General features: G+C 32.2%; 1 protein-coding gene across 9 annotated transcripts in view; it reads right to left on the reverse strand.

Moving 5' to 3' along the window:
* Positions 1–13,557, reverse strand: part of LOC5571245 (protein phosphatase 1 regulatory subunit 16A) — a 488,636-nt gene that overhangs the window by 414,904 nt on the left and 60,175 nt on the right. The window lies entirely within an intron of this gene.

Genomic DNA, 13,557 nt, shown 5'->3' on the forward strand with positions numbered 1-13,557 from the left:
ATACTCGAGGAAACTACATTCGGGTAAAATAGACCTTAAGGTTTTTAGTGATTCTTCATATATAGGATGTTCTTATTAGTTTTGAAACTGTTTTCATTTGTCTGAAAGCTCCTGAAAATTGTTATAGTAAACGTAACTTTGGTTTGCGAGTGGAGGCATTAATTACTTCATCGAACAGACGGCACAAATAGTTTCAACGAAATATCGTTACGTTATATCGAAATCTTATAAATATCCAATGAAATAGCCCTCAAGAGGCAACAAAACTTTGACGAACAGCTTATGATGAAAAGAAGGGAGAACTACTAGTTAAATATTCCAAACCATAATATATTATAAAACTTAAAAATATTAAAAAAACATTTAATTGAAACAAAAAAAAAATCAGAAAGAAAATTGTATTAAATTTACTAATTATAAAATAACATCATCTCATGCTATAACATCTGTATAAAAATACTTGCAACGTATATTGAAATCTCGTAAATATTCAATGAATTAGTCAATAAGAAGCAACAAAACTTTGAAGAACAGCTTATGCTGAAAAGAAGGGCGAATCTCTTGTGATGTCTTGCAAATTATAATATAATTTTACAGGGACAACATATCAAAAAAAAAAATACTTTATTATCCGTTATGCTGAATATAAAATCTTTAGATCAGTAAGCATACATAGTGGAGCAGCTGCAGCTGCAGCAGCAGTTGAATGCAACTGTTATACCATGTATACCTAGTCCAACAATTAGAATACTAGAACCATAATCCCCAAAACGGATATTCGAAACTGGCTCACTAAGTCAACTGGTGACCCTGTACTTTTTTGAGTAGGGGAAATCAGGGTAAAACCGACACTGTGGGTAAGCTCGACACCCTTTGATTTTTCAAGTTTTGAGCAGATTTTCATGCAATTTCCACCACGCTCTATCTTAACTTGTGAAATGTTGTGTTTCGAATGACATTACAACTGACGCTACCAATAAACTGCCAAAATAAATAACAAAATCATATTGGATAACATAGAAGCAACAGCAGTTGCAATATTTCGCTGTTATTCTTTAACTATTTCGCATGTGAAATTTTTATAATGTCATTTTTTGTTCTGCGTCTACATCATCATTTACTATTATTACGTTGATACAACATGAAGGAAAAATAAATTTTTGCTTTTTCGACAGCTGAAAACGCTATTGAAAAATAAATGTCCACTCGGGGTAAGATCGACACTTTCATTTGGGGTATCGACACCTTTCTTTGCTTTATAATCTAACTTCAGGGAATTTTTCTAATCGGAAGACTATCTCTGTAGTTTATGTGAGTCTTTATTTTCGAATTACAGTGAAGTTCACGGATGGCGAACTTGTTAACATGTAAAATATGACACTATATGACTTCCCACAAGCTATCATTAAGTATTAAAAAATATTTCTATGTTATCACGTTTCAATCATTTTTGATTTGATGAAGCTTGAAGAAACTTTTCTCATTTTAAATTGAAGAATTCATAGAATTTGAAATATTTTCACATAAATTAATCTTATTGTTTATTTACAAACTATGAGGTTCGATAGTTTTTATCATTTAAAAATAATTACACTTTTCTGTTTTGTTAAAATAAAACAGTATTTATTTTCAAACCAATCATTCGCTACAACTTAATCTTCGTAAGCATTCCATGAACACAAATTCATAATATCCATGTGTATTCACCCTAACTTTGTAACCTTAGCATGGGACATTTGAAATTTTCACATATATTTAGTGGATCTTTGGCCTCTCCTCAATAATTTACGTAATATGTGATTAATCCTTTGGAGTAAGGGGTCATAAATGTCGAAAGTCACATTTAAAGCATTCTTTTAAATATGCATTGTGATGGTGATGTTCACAACGTATAAATTCTACTCAAAATGGAAGTGTCGGTTTTACCCCAACAGGGTGTCGATCTTACCCGCACTCTAAATTGTCTCACCTAAAAATGATGAAATTTCAATTTGATTTAAATAACTATATAAGATTAATATATCATCCAGCGATCGCAAGGATTGATAGATTTATAACCAATATGTGATTCTACAACAATTTTAGGTTCGTTTAACAAGCGAAAGTACACAAATTTTATCAATAAGCTTAGGGTGTCGGTTTTACCCCGAATTCCCCTATACTAACAAAAATAATCCCACAAAACGTTTTAACGCTCTGGCTCGATTATTTACCCTACAATTGCAAACTTGATTCATCTGCAGAAAAAAAAAATCTTGGTGATGGTCCATTCTGGGGAATGGTACATTCTGGCGAATAGTTTTCTGGCGATTGGTACTTTCTGGCAAATGGTTTTCTGACATATGGTACTTTCTGGCGGATGTCATTCTGGCGAATAGTTTTCTGGCAAATATCGCACAATCGTAAAACTGAAAGCATTATCGTACTCACGCTCTCATCTTGTTCATCTCGTAAGCTGGTGATAATCTTCGATGTAATTGAGTTTACCGTAATTTATTTTTTTTTTCTGTGGGATGGTGAGAGCTGCCATCAACATTTCATACCGTTCAGTGTCGAGGGTGGATGACGAATGGACGTTGTTAACTGTGAAGTGTCACCTGAACATTATATACGCTTGCAAGTGGCTCTACAGTTTTAATTATTGTGATGAAGAGCCATCACTACTGACGGGAAAGTTGTCGGTCACAGAATTACATCCCAACCCCTGTTTGTATGGTTGTAAATTTTGTTGGGAGAAATATGATCCACAGAATGTAATACGAGAACTGGAAATCTTTGTCTAACAATTTACACCTTTGAAAAGAAAAGTGTATCGGTTTCAATTGAAAAGCGTCACATTCAAAGCACAGAATACACTGTAAAAATGTGTCGAACGCATGAACAAGAAATTCGACTAACTCTTAGATGTAATTTTGCAAGAAGTTCAATTAAAATAAAAAATCTAAAGTTTTAGAGAGTTTTAAAGAACTACTCAAAAATTTACATTAAGTACTGCGTTTGAAGTAACTTTCTAGAATTGCACTGCATTTGTGTTCTTTAACTCGATACCTCCCTTACTCGATGGTTTCTTCAATATCGCGTTAGGGAGAGTTGACTGTATTATAAAAAAAAAACCATCAACACTTTTACGCCAGTATGTTCATATAGTAGTTCTACACAATAGGCGCGATTTAAAAAAAAATCGTTATAGGAAATTTTGAGTAACGTCCTTTAGAAAATGATACCATCAAAATAGTTCATTTTTAGTACATAAATGCTGGTTGTATTTCAACACAGAAAATCATCTTTGATAGCTTTAAATTACATAAAGTATTTAAATCTAGCAAAATCTTACCACAGTCAATTGTTTACTTGCAGGCTCAAAGGTTTTGAGACATTACGGAGCCGATTTCGTTGTATACTTATATATTAATACCTTTTTTTGTTTGAACGATCCTACGCAATTAGTGTGGCCACGCTAACATCGAATTACTTTAATTTTAGATACCTTTGTTATTAAATTTCGTAGGAAATATTTCAACTATTGTGTAACATTTTAACTAGGAAATATTTCTAGTTACATTTAAGCTTGCTTGAGCTTGATTGGCCGCCCGTGGATACTACTCCAGTATCACCAGATCAGCTGCACTTACACAAGGAACCAATCGAATGACTGTTTGAGACTAACAGACACCCTCAGTGTATAAGTGCTGGTGATCTTCTATTTTTAGGCAACAATGGCGCCTGCCACGTCAGAATTCAGACCAATGTGAGGAAGGGGGAGGAAATGATGTTGCACTTATACTGGCTCGCTGTAGACCGTGGAGTCCGACTGCATCTGCGCCAGTTCATGCGGAAGTGTATGGATTGGGGGAGAGGCATGGCAGAGAGGTTTGCTTTTGTGGTTAGCAGACTGCCTATGTATCAGGCGTAAGGAAAGGTGTGTGCGTGGAAGAATGGAAGCGTTAGGGAAACGGTTTTTCGTCCGTCTCTGGTTCAAGCGTTTGCTATGAACGAAAAGTTTGAGTGTGATGGGTTAAGAATGGAAGTTGAAGCAAGTGAGAAATATACAACTATAAAGAACGAGGAAAGGGACGGGCCTGGGATTGAACCCATGACCGTCTGCTTGTGGAGCAGAAGCGGTAGCCATTAAACCACCAATCCCGTCTTGAAATATTTCAAGTTACATTTGTTCTAAAAGGGTGTTAACGTACAGTCATATCGCTTTGCTATTTCGCTTATTGAGCCAGTTAGCGATCCAGTTTTCACAAATATCAGTGATCTCATATTTTCACACATCTTTCAACATATTTTCAACAACAGCAAAAAACATAATCATGATTTGTTTGTCTTACAGACGTCCGTCCTATAAATTGATTTTGTATCGTCTCGATCTATCCCTTCACCTTCGCTAAATTGTACCGGAAACCTTTCGGTAACTGAGAAGATTGATATACATACATACCTGTCTTCGAGATACGAAACACGGGACCAGAAAAGGTCTACAGATCAAATTAGGTCGGTTGACAAATCTAATCTCATCAATCGACACAGAACAGCCCCATTTGACCAGATATCGTACATTGTCGCGAGATTCAGCGTCAAATGGGACCTACTTATCTCGTGGAATAATGTTTGATTGCAGGGCTGTATTTGTAGGCTTATTCCGGAGGTATAAATTACAATTGAGTGCTACATTGTGACACTGATAGACTAAACATTGTTCTTTTTTCATGTGGAACATTTGGATTTAGTTCAATTTCACCGAATGACATTTGATGGAAAAAAGCCATGTAAACAGTCTTTCACTAAATGGAAATTTGTGACAAAATGTAAAACGTAAAAAACTGACTGATTTTGAAAATCTCATCTCTGAAAATGTGATCGAATAGCCATGAAACCAACTTTTACAATGGTTTTCTAACCCGATATCGAGATACAAAATATTGAGTAAGGGAGGGTTGACTGTATTTCTGTTTCATGTCTCTCTGCATTTAGTTTCATAGTTCTTCCTTTCCCTTCACATCGATTTTGTCAATCAAGCTTTTCGACCAAATGGCCTTCGGCAAGAACCGTTTTCAATCAAATTGTTATTCGATAAATGTATCATTCGATGTCCTCAGTGTTCAATTGAACATTAAAATCTTTTGTTCAAATTCTGTAAACAAAAGTTAATGATTCCGTTGGCATTGTGTAATTTCATCGAATTCCATTAGATCGAAAAAAAAACAATAACTTCACAAGAAAATTTCATCAGACGGATACCAAGTTCTGATTGCCACACTTTCTTCACCACTAATACTTTTCCCCAGAATAACTATCGACCACATGTCTTTCGGTGAAACGGCTCAAATCTCTCCCAACGAACATTGAATGCTGAAGGGCGCGCTTGAAGCGCCGACAATGTCCCACTCATCGTGATACAAAATGTACTTGTGTAAATTAATAATGCCTCAATGGTGTCCTTCCACCATTTCCTATCCCGTCCGCAAAGTGACGAAGCACGAACTGAAAATTAGCTGATGCATGCTGAAAACTACGACGAGGAACGATGATGACATTGAACCATTTTCCATCCCAACCCAACCCACTTTCGTGAATATATGTTTGTCTTTGGCCGCGCTTTGGATGCAGTGCGAGTACGGAACGTACGGAAAGGTGCATTTTATGATGGGAATAATATTATCTTATTCTTGGAAAAGCACACTCAGCAAACTGTCAATAAAATATTTCGAAATAATTGGATATAAATTAGCAAATTAAAATTCAAAAAAAGCATATAAGAATATATTTTCGTCTGAATTACATATTTTTTAGAAAAACAAAAAAAAAATGCTCTTCAATTTATCAATAGCTATCAGTTTTAACAATTTTTAATACTTATTGTTTTTTTTTTTTTCATTGGCTTTTTCGAATTTTCAAGTGCCTAGTTTCAATTTTTGCTTAGAAAGTGTTCAATTATTTAGACAGATTTATATATTTGTTTGATATTTTTAGTGCTAATTTGTATTTTTTTTTACATTTACGTTTTTTTACATTTTTGTACAAGAATATCGATTGATTTTTTATTGCCAGTTTATCATTGACTCTTTTTTATCGATTAACCTGTAGAAATTATAGTTTTTAGAGCCATTCTGATTTTGTTTATTGCTAAAACTGTATTTTATTAGCTACTATTGGATAAAATCACAGAGTATTCCCCTTCTCTAAATGCTCCATAACTTGGCTGCCTTTGATGATCCTCATGTCTCCAAACTCCCTCTAGAAACAACATTATCTCTCTCCCAGTACTTGCTTTCCCTCACCACGGGATGGAACTGATAACAAATTGCGGTGGAAAGTTTGTGCCCACCTTGCTAATACCGGACGTAAGTGCAGTGAGTGCTGTACGGTACGTGCAAGAGCTTTGCATTTGCTTGTGCAATTAGGGCGCCATCAATGTGCTCTCATTGTTTACCGATGGGTGAACGATAATGGGTTGTGCTTGCGGTGATGGAACACGTCTTCGTGGATGGAGGGAAAATTTTCAAATCAAAACCAATGTTTGGAATGACTTAACCTTCAAAATCTGTTTACATGGAAATAATGTAAGATCGCTCAATAATAACTGTAATATTTGACAAATTTTTTTAAAAATCACAAACTATCTTGTAGATCTCTTCCAGAATTTACATCTAGGCCTAGATTTAGGCGTCCACGGTTTTAACCTTTACAGTTCTGGGTGAGCACATCTAATTTCAAGGTTCGGTATAGTTTTTGATGATATTTTCAGGAAATATAACACACTAGTGGTCCCGGAAAACTTCGTCTTGCCATCAAGTAGGCTGTTTTGAAATGTCATGTAATCCCTCTATACGAATCAACACATAAGTCTTTTCCTGTTTTCCTGATTATTCCGAAAACTCTCCCATTTTTTTTTTCTAGCACTATTACGACGCATCCCTAGTCGAATACAACTGTAAAAACTTACGTCAATCCGTTCATCTGTTCTCAAGATATTTCGTGACATACAAACACCGCTCGTTTCGCATTTGAGTCCAAGTGTGCTGGGATCCCATGAGTATTTCTCAATTAATATGATGGGGAAATACAGAAAAATCTCATCAAAATTTTTGAAAAATCATTGTAAAAATGTAAAATTTAGAGACGTTTGACTCGCTTAACCGCTGAAAGTCTCTTTAATAAAGATAATAATTATTATTAGAATTGCGAAATTAATCCATGTCATCAATTAATATATCATCTGATTCAGTTTTAAAGTTTTGCATACAAAAGCAAAAATTGAACAATTTCAAAAGAAAGTTCTCAGGCCAATAATGTGAAAGTGCTCGGAAATTGCAAGCTGAGAATGCCAGAAAGAAAAAGAAGGATATTAGATGATGTCAATTCACTTCTGTGTGAAAAGCATGAAATTCAAGTCGTCATACAATAACGGCCGAAGAGGTTGCAATATTAGCCATTTGGAGCCCTACCGCAACCTGTCACCAAACCAAAAGGGGCCCTGAACTAGCTGCAAATCCGAATCAAGCTAGAAAATTTGTTTAGTAATCAGCATGCACGGAAGTTCTTGAATTACCAGTACTTAACAGTCCTAGTTGAGTTTATTTATTTATTTTATTTTTTAACTTCAAATTTTGAAAGAGGGAAAAGCCCCTTTGAGTGATTTTTAATTAAAATCTTTCTCAAAAAGGCTCAAAACCTCTTTATCTTTTCTGAATACATTATAAAATCAACAATCTTAATAATAAAAGGCTCAAACGGTAATGATCCATAGCAGAGCCAGTTTCTTGAAAATGGGAAACGTCCAGGATTATTGAGATACCACACACAGTAAAAAATTCTTCACATCTGAAAAGAAACATACGAAGAAAAAGAAAATATCACACATAATATGAGATTTCATTTAAAAACTGAAATAGAAGTTTCAAAATTGGCAGAAACATATTTCCTAAAATATCTCGAACAGATATTGGAATGGGATAACCTGTATTTTGAATTTGTTTTAAAAATGTATTTCTTGGTAAGATGTATCGAGTACAATGAAAAATTATATGATCTATGTCTTCATAGGATTCACCACAGTCACATAAATTGGAATCTTTTATGTTAATGCGATATAAATGACTATTACAATTATAATGGTTTGAAATCAATCTTGAAATACAGCAAATAAAATTTCTACTAACTGATAAATTTTTAAACCATGGATTTAGATTAACTTTTGGATGAATAGAATGACACCAACGCCCTTTATCACTAGTGTCCCAAGACACTTGCCAATTATACAAAGAAGATTTTTTTAGTTTTGGAAAATATTCAGATCCTGAAATAATGCGATTATATGTACTTCCACAACGAACACCTAATTTAGCTAAAGAATCAGCTTGTTCATTACCGTAAATTTGTGAATGAGCTGGAACCCATACAAATTTAATAATAAATCCTAATAAATTTAATTCAAGTAATAATTGCTTTATCATTAGAATAAGATGATGAGTTTTAGAATGAAAGTTTACTGAACGAATAGCTTTAAGACAACTAAAACTATCGGAACAAATAAAAAATATGTTTGGTGAACGAGATTTTATCAAACTACATGCAAAATATAATGCAGTTAATTCAGCAATAAAAATGGTACACGGGGATTGTAATTTGAAAAAATGTGCTGAGAAATGATTATACACTCAAAATCCTGCAATATCATTGATTAATGATCCATCTGAAAAATAAAATTGATCAACATTTACTCCAACAAATTTCCGATGAAAAAACAATCTAGCAAACCGAGAATAGTCATGACATGAAATTTGTTTCAATTCTTCATGTAAAGATAAATCAATGGAAGGTTGCAGTGAGTGAATTTCAATTTCATGTTTATAAAAAACGCTTGAAGAAACAGGTATAATGTTTTGCTCCATGCAATAATTGAAGGAATCTAAAATTTTACTCGTATGATTAATTTCTGCTAAGGATTTCAAAATTGTTATTATAGGATGATTGTTCGAAATACATTGAGTAATATATTTACAATTTAATTCATGAAATCGAATTTTTAATGGAACAATTCCTGTTAAAACTTCCACAGACATTGTGTGAGTGGAATTCATTAATTTTAAACAAATTCTTAAACAACGATATTGAATTTTTTCAATTTTAGAAAAATGTGTATGAGCAGCACATCCAAAAGTAAAACAACCGTATTCTAGAACAGATCGAATTGTTGTTTTATAAAGTTTTAACATATCAGAAGGATGAGCACCCCACCAAATGCCAGTAATTGTTTTCAAGAAATTTATCCGTTTTGAGCAAGTTTTTTGAATTTGTTGTATATGAAATTTCCACGTTAACTTAGAATCAAAAAATATTCCAAGATATTTGTATACATCAACTTGTTCAATTTCAATATTATTGAAAAATAAATTAATATTAATATAAGAATGTTTACGTGAAAAAATTATAAATTTTGTTTTAGCCACTGAAAACGTAAAACCATTATTATGTGCCCAATCATAAATATTATCAAGTGCACATTGCATAAAATGACGAATTGTTTCTCTATTTTTGCCACTAATAGAAATAACTTTATCATCAGCAAATTGATAAAAGTAACAACCATTTGGTATAACAGATGCTAAATCACTTGTAAACAAATTATATAAAAAAGAACTCAAGCAAGATCCTTGAGGAAGACCAAAATAACTATGACGAATCATTTTGGATGATCCATTGTGGTAAAAATACATGATTTTGAAAGAAAACATATTACATATAAAATTTGATAATACAATTGGAATTTTGAAATTTATCATTTTTTCATATAATAAATCAATAAGAACAGAATCATATGCTCCAGAAACATCAAGAAAAGTTGAAACCATATCTTGTTTTCTATTAAAAGATAAATAAATTTGCGATGCTAGAAGTGCAGTACAATCCCGTGTACCACAACCTTTTCTAAAACCATATTGTGATGAAGATAAAATGTTATTCCTCTCAGCCCATAATTCTAGACGATTTAAAATCATTCTTTCCATGAGTTTACGTACACATGACAATAAACTAATAGGCCGAAGACTGTCAGCCAATGAAGGATTTTTACCTGGTTTCAATAAACTTATAACTTTTACAAAACGCCATTCTGGTGGGAAAATATTTTGAAGAAGAAAGCTATTATACAATGATAGTAAATGCATTTTTCCTTCAAATGGTACATTTTGTAATACAATAAATTTAATTTTACCAATTCCTGGAGAAGTATTATGAGTAACAGATAAAGCCAAATTCATTTCTTCCAGAGAAAATAAACTACAAAGCTCTGGGAAATAGTTGAATTTTTGATGAGTTTTGAAATTTATTTTTTGAGGTGCAAAATTAGGACAAATCTTTGATGCAAATTTTTCTATCCATTCCATAGAATATTCCAAAACAGGTTGAGATGAAAATTCATAGTTTCTCAAATTTCTTGCAACTTTCCATAAAGTGGATAATGAAGATTCACTGTCGAGATTTTGAACAAAATTTTTCCAATAATTTCGTTTCTTAAATTTGGTAATTCTAGTAAACTGAGCTTCGGCTTTACAATATAAAAAATAATTTTCCCTCGTTCCAAATTTACGAAATTTTTTAAATGCATCAGATTTATTCTTCAAAGCAAAAGAACAATCATTATCCCACCAAAATGTCGGACGTTTTTTAACAAAAGAATTGGAAGCATTATGTTTAATTTGTGATCTCATCAAAGCTTCTGTTAATAACTTCAAAAATAATTTGTAATTTTCAAGTGGAGTAGAGGAATAATCAAACTGAATTAAAGAAAAAGAAACAAGATCTGAAAATTTATTCCAATCAACATTTTTACACAAATCAGGAGAATTTGTTGAAACATATTCAGATTTACTTTTAGAACCATGAATTTGTATTAAAATGGGTAAATGATCACTGCCATTTGGATCATTTAATGTTTTCCAAGAGGAAATAAATGATAAATTACTAGTGCAAAGTGATAAATCAATTGCTGAATTATGAGCCGGAGGAACTGCAATTCTAGTGAATGATCCATCATTCATTATAATTAAATTTAGGTCATCTATCAAATCCATCAACAAAGATCCTCTACCATCAATTTTATCGCTTCCCCATGCAAAATTATGAGCATTAAAATCTCCAAGAATGTAAAAAGGAGAGGGAACATTTTCCAAAATATGTTTAATATCAAGTAATGAAAATGAAACATTTGGAGGAATGTATATACAAATAATTGAAAATTGTAAACCATTACAATTTACAGAAATAGCAACAAATTCAATATTTGTATTAAATGTTATATCCAAATATTTAAATTCAATATTATCACGGATACCAATTAATACTCCTCCATAAGGTACATTTCTATCACAACGTATAATATTATATGAAGGAACACGAAAGAATTTATCCTCAGTCAACCAAGTCTCACTCAAACAAAATATATCAAAATTATAATCAATCAACATGGCTTTAAGCCTATCAATTTTTGGAAAAATACTATGGCAATTCCATTGTAAAATATTCAAATCTTCTAAACTTGTAGAAGCCATTACGAAAATAATGAAGACAAAAAGGGACCAAATGAATTGAGTTTTTCAAAAAGATTCGCAAGAAATGGTAAAAATCGTTTTATTAAATTTTTCCAAAAATCACTCATACCTAATAAATTTAAAATTTCTTCCAAAATGCTCAAAATAGAAAAATCATTTTTCTCATTATCACCTGAATTGTTGTTATTATTATTATTGCTATTGTTATTATTTTTAGTTACGTCATTACTACAATCATTGGGTGACCTAGAAGGTGTATTTATTTTCTGAAAACCAGGAATGTTTTTAGAAGTTGATGCAATATTTAAGGGAGGGAAATTTTTTTCAAACTGGTTTGAAGAATAAGTATAAGACATATCATCATCATGAATTGATGAAATATTAAGCCTTTTTCTTTTACTAGGAGGTTTGTAAATAAATTTATTATGATTATCTAATGAAGTATCATTTTTAATATCTGATAATGTTTCATATACATTAGGTGAACTAAAGTCTTCAGAAGTTTTTAAAATTTCCGAATAAGAAAATTTATTTTGATTTTTAATTTTTTCATTGAGTTTTTTTTGATTTGTCATGTATACTGAACAATTTTTAATCGAAATATGTTTTTGTTTACAATAAACACAATTATCAGAAATTAATTTACAATCATCTGCAGAATGAAAATCTCCACATTTTGAGCATTTTTGTTTGTTCGAACAAAAATTTGATGTATGCCCAAACAATAAACACCGATTACAGTGCATAAGTTTCGGAAAGTAAAGCCTTACACGAAACAAAACATTATCTATGTTAACAAAATCTGGTAAAACTGACCCAGAAAAAGTAATTTTGATGCAATTGGAATGAATATATTTAGAAATTCCTTTGTCATCAAAGAATAATTTTGATAATCGTTCACAATCTAAAATTTTAACTGGCGAAATCGATTGATTTCTGAAAATACCAGAACCATGTGATCGAATATCATCACAATTTAATGATTCATCATAAATGACTCCGCTGATTTCGCAAGAATCACACGGAGCATAAACACGATAAAATTCATTAAATAATTTAGACTCCAAAAGGGAATTGGCATCTTCTCTATTACCAAAAACTACCCGAAGTTTATCTAAGGAAATGTTTTTAATTTCCTTAACTGATTTGTACTTCTTGTAAACTTCCGATGAAATTAAAAGAACATTTATAGGTCGTTCTTTCTTTCGGAAATATACAGGAAATGGACCAGCAAATGTTGAGGGATAAACTTTTACACGAAAAGGTTTTGAAGTTGAAGGTACTAAATCATTATTAGTACCTGAGTTTTGCACACCCCCGTCAATTTCCATGATGGAAATTGAACGTGGGGACTGAATAAATAACTAAAAAAAAATCTAAGCTAACAAAAAATAGAAATAAAAATACTTAACGGACGACAAACTGAATCCAAGAAACACCGGAATTTTCAATCGTTTCAGCTACTTCAGTATCCACCGAATATCACTTCAAAAGCACGCCAATCAGCAACTCCTGATACAATTCCACAGATAAACAGATTCACCAGGTCACAATAATTGAAAAATCTTGAAAACTCGTATCTGAAAATTGAAAAAAATGACAAGCAGAAAAAAGACCATCCAAGCCGGTCAAGGCCTACTTACCTTTTTTACCTAGTTGAGTTTATACTCAAGATTTTTGTCCTGGCCAGTGTTGACAGACTGAAACTCAAATCTCAATCAATAAGCTATACCGTGAGAGCAAACTCATTAAAGATCTGCTTTGAAAATTTGATGCTTGAGTTTTTGTGCAAAATCACTCAAGCCGTCAAAAATGGTTCAGTTATGTAGCTCGTCGAAAACTTTTGAAAACCTAACGTTGCTGTTTACGTTAGAAAAGATGACTACAATTCTACCAGACTAACAAGAAATCATTGCTTTGTTTGAGTAAACTGTGGAGAAACGAGTCAATGAGTCAACTCATTCATGATTTTTTAGATTGCTAAAATGTGTGAAAGAATGAG

Source organism: Aedes aegypti, chromosome 3 (genome assembly GCF_002204515.2).
Source record: "Aedes aegypti strain LVP_AGWG chromosome 3, AaegL5.0 Primary Assembly, whole genome shotgun sequence".
In the NCBI taxonomy this organism is placed as follows: domain Eukaryota; kingdom Metazoa; phylum Arthropoda; class Insecta; order Diptera; family Culicidae; genus Aedes; species Aedes aegypti.